We start from the raw sequence: 10,244 nt of genomic DNA, 5'->3' as shown, positions 1-10,244 counted from the left end.
CTTGATGATCAGGACTGAACAGAGCGCTCCCAGCCTGGTCTGGGCAGAGTGCTCTACACTTTGACCATGGGATGCTTTTTGATATTTAAAGAGCTACATAAATGCTAGTTGTTATTGTTGACTTCCTCTGATTTGTATTCTCTGTTCTGACTGCAGTTTAACATTCTAGTGGGTAGGGGAGTAGTCTTGGTATTTTTAAATATTTGTATTAAATAGCAAGTTCTGATAATATGGTTTCATGTATAGGTAAGGTAAACCTAGATTATGAATTCAAAGTAACATGAAGTCAGGAGGACCTGAAATGATTTTTTTAAAGATGGCAAAGATTTGAAATAATGGGCCAGGCATTTGAAATGCATTTTAATGCTAGACTGGAAATGTTAGGATACCAGAGAGATGAGCTTTGATTACCCAAATTGACTTTTCTCATCAACTGTTCTTGCATCATTTCAGGATCTGGGAGGTGTCATGGAGTCTAATCATGTGATACAATTAACACAAAGCTAAAAGGCATAATCTCAGAAGTACCCTGGCTTATGGTGCCTATACCTCAGCTGAATGAATTTCCTTTCACTAGTGTTGTCAGTACTTCTTGTTCATCACAAAATTAACCAAAAAGTACAAAATTATTAAATAAGTTAATGGCTGTTCTATGTAAATGATTCTTTAAAAGATTACTGATAAAACCTGCTCTTTAATGTGTCTTCCCCCTTTTTAAAAAAAAAACATGTTTCCATCCCTCTCTTTCCCCCTTCCTGCACCACATATAGTTACTCCCCAAGGAGGGCTGACAACCAGCTGCCAGGGTTCTGCTGATGCTGCTGATGCTGCACTACCCTTTCTATATCACTGGATGCAATTGTTTATATTGCAGGGTAGATTTGGAAACAAACACTGTACATGCTCTAGATGTTTGCATTTGAAGTAATGAAGATGATTTTAACACTATTGCATTGTTTATTTTCCAGCTTTCCCCTTCACAAACTCCTTTTTACTGTCAAAGATTTTGGCCTATTTCATTCACCTTTCCTGTGGTACCATCCAGGTCTATTAAGTAAGCAGGCAGAGAAATGAACTCTGCACTCTGGTTAAATGGTATTTACTTTGCACAGAAACATTCATCAAAAGGTGCCAGCAAAAGCATTCATGACCTAGGAGCTTGAGCAAGTGAGTTAATCTATTGCTCCTATGAAGTGCTCCCTGAGTGAGGAGGTTAAGCAGTGAATGGCTGGAAAGGTTCTCCTAGAGCCTTAGACCCCTCAGGTGATTATTGTCTCAGGGAAGCAGCTGTCCCAGAGGGACCAGCGTTTGGCAGCCTTTCTCTTGCAGTGACGGCAAGTTTATGACCACTCTGCAGAAAGGCAGCAGTATCTGTGACTACTTCTTGCTGCCCACTGGTACTGGGCACAGGCTCTGAGATGCTACTAGTTGGTGTTCTCAATCATGTCTTGGAAGCCCTGTGAATGTGCTCTGTTTAAAGCATCTATTGCAGTACTTTTAGGTGTCACTCTGGAAGCCACCAATGTCCTTAAAAGTGCTTCCTGGTGCCTTAATGCTGCAGAAGCCTCCTGGGCTGTCACTGTTTCCAGGGTGTTCAGCATAGCATGAGAGACTTCCTGCAATGTGTTGCAGGGGCAGGTAATGGACTCCCCTCACTAGTCCTTCATCTCAACCACATGCAGGGAAACCATCTCCACTGCCTCCACCCACGATTGATGCTCCCTAATCATAGTGCTTTTCAACACTGGGCCCCTGAGATCTGGGTCCCTCGACTCTTCAGCTGATGTCTCCACCTTCCACAAAGGAACACTATTCTTCCCCCTCTTCCACTCTCAGATCCTTGTGCTCACTAGTGCTCTGTGCTTCACCTGGTGAAAACCCTTCCAATTCTAACTGAGTGAGTGTCTCTGGGCTGGTCCTGGAGTAGGTGAGATGCAATTACTGTTAGTGAAGATTGGGCAGCAGTTGTAGTTCTCAATGTGCCAGCAGGTTCAGATCTGGAAGTGTTCTTCCTGCAAGGCACCGACTACGATGTGAAAATCAGAAGAGCGTATTTAGCTGTGCACGCAGCGACAGTTCCCCTTAAAGAAATAATAGTTGAGTGTAAGAGCATTGCAATACTTTGAGAAAAGACATAAAAACCGACAGTACCTATTGATGAGCATTTCCCAGCCTTTAACAACTTTCACTTGCCACCTTGCCATCAACCACAGCCTTTCTTGTCTGTCTGCCTATGATGTAAGGAATCTTACAACACCAGGTTATAGTCCAACAATTTTATTTGAAAATCACAAGCTTTCGGAGGCTTCCTCCTTCGTCACGAAGGAGGAAGCCTCCGAAAGCGTGTGATTTTCAAATAAAATTGTTGGACTATAACCTGGTGTTGTAAGATTCTTTACATTTGTCAACCCCAGTCCATCACCGGCATCTCCACATCATGCCTATGATGTCTAACATCTCCTCTTCATGTGGACTCGGGACACTAAATTGTGCCGTTGTTTTGGCACTACGCGACCGCCTGAATATCCAAGATGGCTTCTAGGGTGATGTGCACCGGTCGCCATCTTCGTAAAGGGTTTAGCGCATGCACAGATAACGAACGCCAGCATGTAAAGTAGGGAGAATATGTGTTCAATCAGTGTGCAACGCTGATTTAAAGTCATACACACCATTTTGGCATTTAACGCTCCACTCAACACACTGTCTTAACAGCGACCATCTGAACATGTCTTAGAGTGCCTGGAGGACCCCCTCTACCCCAAATCATATTTAAAGGACCATGCAGGATTTACAGGTTAGTTGCTGGATTATTGCTTCTGGCTGCTGATGTATTTGTACCTATTTTTTTTTTGGAGGTCTCCTGTACTTGAATACTAGGCTGTGTCCCTTCATCCTAACATTTGGAGCTAGGACATGCAGGAGTGAAGTTAGGAAATGCTTCTACACACAAAGGGTGGGAGAAGTTTGGAATGCTCTTCTGCAAATGGTAGTTGATGCTAGCTCAATTGTGAATTTTAAATCTGAGATTGATAGATTTCTGTTAACCAAGGGTATTAAGAGATATGGAGTTAGGTCACAGACCAACCATGAGGGATGGGCAATAAATGCTGGCCTCGCCAGCGACGCCCACATCCCATGAACAAATAAAAAAAAATCTCATTGAATGGCAGAACAGGCTCGAGGAGCTAAATGCCACTGCCACTTGCTGCTTCCTGTTATGTGCCACTGTCTCTCGCAAGAAAGCGAGAAGTGTCTGGGGAATGTGCCTGCTGTGGTTGAATAGCTGCCAGTGTGCAGGACCTGTGAGTTGTGGGTGTGCGGCTTGCAAAAGTGGCAATGGGTGAGAGAAAGCATTTGATTGGAAGAGTTTGTTGGTATGGGGGTGGGGGGTGTAGTGGGTGGAGCAGTGGATGCAGCTAGTGGTACAGTTGGTCGGAGATGCCACTCGTCAGTTGACCTTACTCACCTTGACCACTCGTATCAAAGCATTGAACTTCTTCCTGCACTGCATCCATGTTTGTGGTGCTATGCACCTGGTATTGACTTTGTCCCCTACTGCCTTTTGAGCAAATGTCTGGAGGACATCTTGCCCCCCCACCACCCCAGAATATAGGATGCCCCTCCTTCTGTCCATCCCTTGCACCAAGGTCTCTAGTGCATAGCAGAGAACCTTGGTGCACGCACTCTCACAGGCCTGGTACTAACTCGGACCGGCAGATTGGTGAAGTCTGGCATGCAGTTTGGAGGATGTGGGATTTAGTAGTGCACAACCTTTATTCAATGTTTTAACATAATTCAACAGTTTGTAAACATAGGGGGCGGGACCTATATCTATGTTTTACGTGCGCAATGTCTGATCTCGGTTCAGACTCCGTGCGGACCCATATCTTATTTTTTGCAAATAACAGGTACGGGCTGCCTTTAAGAGGTGCAGGCCGCCTGTCAGAGATACAGCCTGTCCTTGAGATTCAGGCTCCCCCTGCTGTTGGAAAGTGCGAATGTCCTTGAATCATCAGGTCAATGCAGGTTTTCAATGTTTGCCTTAGGTGAGTGCTCAGGCTGGATGAATGCCTCCTGCTGCCTGCGACGGAAGCACCGGGAATGAGTTAATCGCGGACTGCAATGCCTGCGCCCGGTTTTGGGGGTTAACAAATATAACCCCCAGGGTTTTTAGTGCTGGTGTTCCTTCCCCAGTTGTATTTGCTGGCAATGGTTATAGATGATCTTTTCCTTCGGCGGGAGAAAACATAATGTTGGAGACATGAGTGGCATGGACACATCCCCTTAGGAGTACATGCATCCCGTGATGATGAGAGAAGCAGGCACATTGTCCCTTTTTTAAATCAAATATTCTTGAAGATTGGCAGGAGCCCTTGTGGCACGCAAAGTGAATTGACAGTAGTTTTGAGTATAGATGGTGCTTGAATGTTTGCAGAGGTTATCCTTTGCAGAAGCAAGTTCCTCTGACACCTAGATGTTGACAAAGAAAGAGTATGAGCAGTAAGGAGGTGAGTGAAGCTCTGAGTGGTAGAGGGTGTGTATTGTGACTTGACTGGTTTTTCAGCTTTTTGCTACTGTGGGTGCAGGCCAGAAATTCACTTTCCTGGGCCAAAGTCCAGTTCTCCACCACTTCTGGATCTTATAGTGATCTCCAACCTCGCCACCTGCTTTCTGCCCCATGATCGACTCTGCACACGTCCTGGCTCTTCATTTCCACAGAAGTACCTCCAGCAGTGCATCCTCCGATACTCTACCCTTCAAATAGCTTCTGGACTCACTCGCCCTCCACTCCTATCCCTGAACCTGGGCATCAGTTTGTCAATGCTCCAAGCTGACTCCACCCTATCTACATCAACTTCATCCCACCACGGGACCTCTGACTTTGGACTCACTCCTACTGTCTCCTCTCTATTCTCCATTTATTACAAAGACATATCTATCCTAATCTTGGTATGTAACCACGCTTATGTAACTTGAGTTTCTATGTCCATTCACATGCGTTTTGGCGGCCATTCCAGACCTGAGCCCATCACTTCTATTTCCTTTTTTTTTCTTCTTGAGCCCTCTTTATCCCTCCTAAGCCCCCCTCTGCTGCCATCATGCCTCATTTTATTTCTTGCCTTTCGGGTACTTTGCTCCCCCCAAATTCCTACCCCAACCCTTCAGCACTCCTTGGCCCTCCTACTGCCGCTGTCCCAGACTTGACTCCCTCTTAGATAAACCTACAGCGTCCCACTGTGTCTCTCTTGGCATCCTCTGAAGGGCCCTTCGAGGCACTTGTCACTGCCTCCTTTTGAGCAGCAACCCCAACTGCCCCAACCTTCCTGCCCAGCTTGGGGCTAACCTTGCCAATCTCCTTCCTGTCCCATTCACCCCTTCCAGTGCTGACCCTGTGGACTCTGCCAGCAGATCAACTATCACCACCCCTCTCCATATCATCCTCCAGAATGTCCATTCACTTATGAACAAGGCCCTTGCCATCCATGAGCTTATTGTGGATGATTGCATAGACACCATGGCCTTGGCTGAAAACTGGCTGATGGGTGATGACACCTTCCCCCTTAATGAAGCCTCCCCACCTGGTTATATCTTCCACCACTTGCCTGCCCAGACCGTCGCAGTGGCGATGTCGTCCTTATCAACAAATCACACCTTGGTCGATCCCCCTACTCCTCTGACACCTTCTCCTCCTTTGAGTATCTCACCTTGTTCCACCCCTCTTGCCTCTCCTATAAAATCCTCGTTCTCTACCACCCACCCAAGTACCACACCAAGGTTCTCACTAAGATATCTTCATTGCTTTCCTCCCTCAGCCTCTGCACTGAGTGACTTCTTATCCTTGGTGATTTCAACCTCCATCTCAACTCATCATGCTCTCTCCTCCTGAGTTCACTGCTCTCCTATCCTCCCTTGGTCTCCCTCCATATAAACTCCCCTACCCATATTCATGGCCACCCTCTTGACTTTGCCATCTCACATGGCCTCTCTACTCCTATTGTGTCAATCACAGATAAGGCCACCTCTGATCCCTTCCTTGTATCCCTCTTCACTCACATCCCCTTTCCACCTCCCAACCCCATTTCCTTCTGTGTCTGACCCTGGGGGAGAAAAAACTCTTCCCCCAAGTCACTTACAAATTCCCAACTGTCCAGCCTTTGGCCCTCCATTCACCATGACATTTCTGCAGCTACCGATCTACTCAATCACAACCTCACCTCTACCTTTGATGCCCTTGTCCCCACTAAAACCATTACTTTCTCACCCTGGTTGTTCCCCTGGTATGGCCCTCGCCTCCACTCCCTTAAGTCCAAAGGATGCAGACCTGAACGTTTATGGCAGACAACTGGTTTAGCTACTCATCGCCAGATCTGGCTGGACCACATAACGCACTATTGGGCCCTGCACTCTGCTGCCAAAACTGATCACTATTCCAGGATCATTCTCAAATGCAAAGATAACCCCTGGCTTCTCTTCTCCACTACCTACCCCCTGCCCCCTCCATCCTCACCTCCAACAGTAAGTGCGGGGAGCTCATGGACTTCTTTCTCACTAAGATTGAGACCATCCGTTCAGCTGCCTCTACTGTTTCCCTTCCTTCCCCTCACCAACCCAAACTTTCCCTGTGGTTCCCCTCCGCCCTAGCCCTGAACTCTCATCTTTTTCTAGTTTCCCTCCTATCTCCCCTCATGCCCTCTGCGAGCTCATCTTGTCCATGAGACCCACCTCCTGCTCCCTTGACCCTATTCCCACTAATCTGCTGATCACCCAATTTCTCTTCCTGGCCCCCCTGTTAGTTGATATTGTTAACCGTTCCCTCTCTTCAGGTACAGTCCCCTTCCCCTTCAAATTTGCCATCACCCCCCTCCTCAACAAACCCACCCTTCTGTCCTTGCAAAATACCTGCCCATCTCCAACCACCCTTTCCTCTCCAATCCTTGAACATGTTGTCATCCCCCCAAATCCATGCCCATCATTCCCGCAACTCCATGTTTGAACCCCTCCAATCAGATTTCCACTCCCGCCACCGTACTGAAACAGCCCTTAACAGTCACAAATGACATCCTATATGACTGTGACCGTGGTAAACTATCCCTCCTCATCCTTTTCGACTTGTCTATAGCCTTTGACATGGTGGACCACACCATCCTCCTCCTAGCCTCTCCTCTGTCATCCAGCTGGGTGGGACTGCACTCACCTGGTTCAATTCCTATCTATCCAGTCGTAGCAAGAGAATCACCTGCAATGGCTTCTCTTCCCATTCCCGCACCATTACCTCTGGAGTCCCCAAGGATCTATCCTTAGCCCCCTGCTTTTTCTCATCAACATGCTGCCCCTAGGCGACATTATCTGAAAATACGACATCAAGTTCTACATGTACGCTGATGACACCCAGCTCTACCTCCACCACCTCCCTGCGACCCTCCACTGCTTGTCTGACATCCAGTATTGTATGAGCAGAACTTTCCTCCAGCTAAATATTAGGAGGACCGAAGCCATTGTCTTGGTCCCCGCCACACCCTCCGTTCCCTCGCCACTGACTCCATTCCTCTCCCTGGCCAGTGGCTGAGGCTGAACCAGACTGTTTGTAACCTTGGCATCCGATTTGATCCTGAGAGGAGCTTCTGACCACATACCACTCCATCACTAAGACAGCCTACTTCCACCTCTGTAACATCACCTGTCTCAGCCCTGCCTCAGTTCATCTGCTGCTGAATCCATGCAATTATTACCTCTAGACTCTACTATTCCAATGCTCTCCTGGCCGGCCTCCCACCTTGCACCCTCTGTAAACTTGAGCTCATCTAAAACTCTGCTCCCCGTATCCTAACTTGCACCAGGTCCCATTTACCCATCACCCCTGTGCTCACGGACCTACATTGGCTCCCGGTCTGGCAACGCCTCAAATTTAAAATTCTCATCCTTGTTTTCAAATCCCTCCATGGCCTCACCCCTCCCTACCTCTAACCTCATCCAGCCCTACAACCCTCCAAAATCTCTGCACTCCTCCAATTCTGGACTCTTGCACATCCCCGATTTAATCGCTCCACCATTGGCAGCCGTGCTTTCAGCTGCCTAGCCGCTAAGCTCTGGAATTCCCTCCCTAAGTCTCTCTGCTCCGCTCTCCTCCTTTAAGACTGTCCTTAGAACCTACCTTTATCACCTGTCCTAATATCTCTTTATATGGCTGTGTCAAATTTTGTTTGATAACACTCATATGAAGTGCCTTGGGATGTTTTACTACGTTAAAGGTGCTATATAAATGCAAGCTTGTTGTTGACTTATTTTTGCTACCAGAATCTCTCCCTGTACAGTATGGCAGTTCTTGGGGTGGTGGAGATTGCCTCTGCCACCTCTTTCCATAGTGCATGAACAACCCTCTATGGGGCTTCCTGTCCTTGGTCCCCAACAGTCTTACTCTTCTGGCCCTCACTTCTGTCAAAAGACCCTCTACAGGTGGGGAACCTTACAACTGACACCCCCGAGGTTGCGTCTGACATTTTAGCTGCTCCTATCCCCTGTTCTACCAAAAACATGAGCCCCTATAATGGCTGCAATGCTTTAAATGCGACAGCATTGAATTCCCCTCCCTCCCAGCAATGGTAAACCTTTTGAGAAGTGGTATTGCCGGTCTAAACCTGCTCTACGTAGCAAATGAGGGCCCTGGGAGGAAAACTAGCCGCTTATCAGTGGAGTCACATGGGAAAGCGGTAGTCCTGCCCCAACACTAACCCGCCGATCAGAAGAAAATCCAACCCCTCATATTTCACATTTTAAAACTTCCAACGCACTATAACTTTAAGAATTGTGTAAACAGCTCAGGATAAACAAATACACAGTTGTCCTAAAGCAAACACTCCTACCTATTCATCCTCTGCTTTCCGGCTTAGAAAGTGGCTAATTTAATCACTGCTGGAATAAGCTGTTCCTACGTGAAGAGATTAAATTAAACACCACAAATTGCTCTACACAGAATCATTATTAATAGTTTCTTAGTGACAAAAAATAAACAAATGTGTTTGTGCTGACATGATTAACCCTCAGCCTCCCTCTTATGTATTTCTACTGTTTTGATGAAACATTAATACAGGAACAATTTATACTGCCCTAGGTTTTTTTTATTTGCAAATCAGCACTAAACAAACGACCAACTCTTAAAATCCCTAACTACAGTAAAATTTCCCTCATTGGGTCAGCAAGTTGTGGAAATCTTAACGTGCTTTTGTGTTCTAAGCTTCCTTTGATTGTTTGGGATGTTATGGATTCACATTCCTATAAAATTCACATTCCTATAAAATTCACATTACCACTCAACTGACATTAGAATTAGGTCATATTATATGACAGCTGGAAGATTGTCACATGCTGATTGAAAATAGAAAATGTGATAAATTGCAATGCACACAGAAGCTGAATTTTGGAAATGGTTCCACACTCACAGTAAAAGGCAGTCAGTCACTGGCATCTGCTGCTGTGTAGCTCATGAATAACTGTTTTAAATTCTGTAAGTATAGGCTGTGAACTCAGCATGGGATATTTAACATCTATCTGACACAATTCAGTAAATTACCACTTAGATTTTTGAGTATAGAAACCAAATGCCTACAATATTAGGCCACTGAACAGTATGACAAATTATTTCAAAAAAGGGTTAACTATGGAAAGTCACATCCCTTGCTAAGGACTGTCACAACCTCAATGTTCAAACACTTTGCAAGAGAAGAATATTCTAACCAATAGACAAAGTACAAAACCAGACACTAGTTCAAAGAAAAAACTTGTATGATATTCCTCCTTTAGCAGCAGTGACCTTACATCATCTGACTCCATCAATTCTGAACATTAATTTATCAAGCATTTTCTGATATTTCACCTACAACAGTCAGAGCTGTGGTAATATTGTATTATCGCCATTGCAATAGTATAAAGTACTTAAAACATATGTAAGTGACCTTGGTCCACAATTGCACTTTTTCATGTTCAACATAATCATGTTTGATGTTCAAACTTTTTTCAAAGTTATCCTCATTTTATGCAACATGAAAGCAAACCTTTGCCCTCTCTGTGCAGGTGATTCTTCCTCAATCATATCTTCAGGGTCAGCATAACTGACTGCCACCACCATCATTGAGGAGGTGGTGCCAGCTCACCAGAAACAAGCCGTGCTGAATGGAGAAGGGGATCACACCCAAGACCAGCAAAAACACCAAATGTGTTTGGAACAAACCCTTGACTATACGGTCAGG

Source organism: Heptranchias perlo, chromosome 18 (genome assembly GCF_035084215.1).
Source record: "Heptranchias perlo isolate sHepPer1 chromosome 18, sHepPer1.hap1, whole genome shotgun sequence".
NCBI classification, from domain to species: Eukaryota; Metazoa; Chordata; class Chondrichthyes; order Hexanchiformes; family Hexanchidae; genus Heptranchias; species Heptranchias perlo.
The sequence above is the reverse complement of the archived record's forward strand: the minus strand, read 5'-3'. Positions refer to the sequence as shown.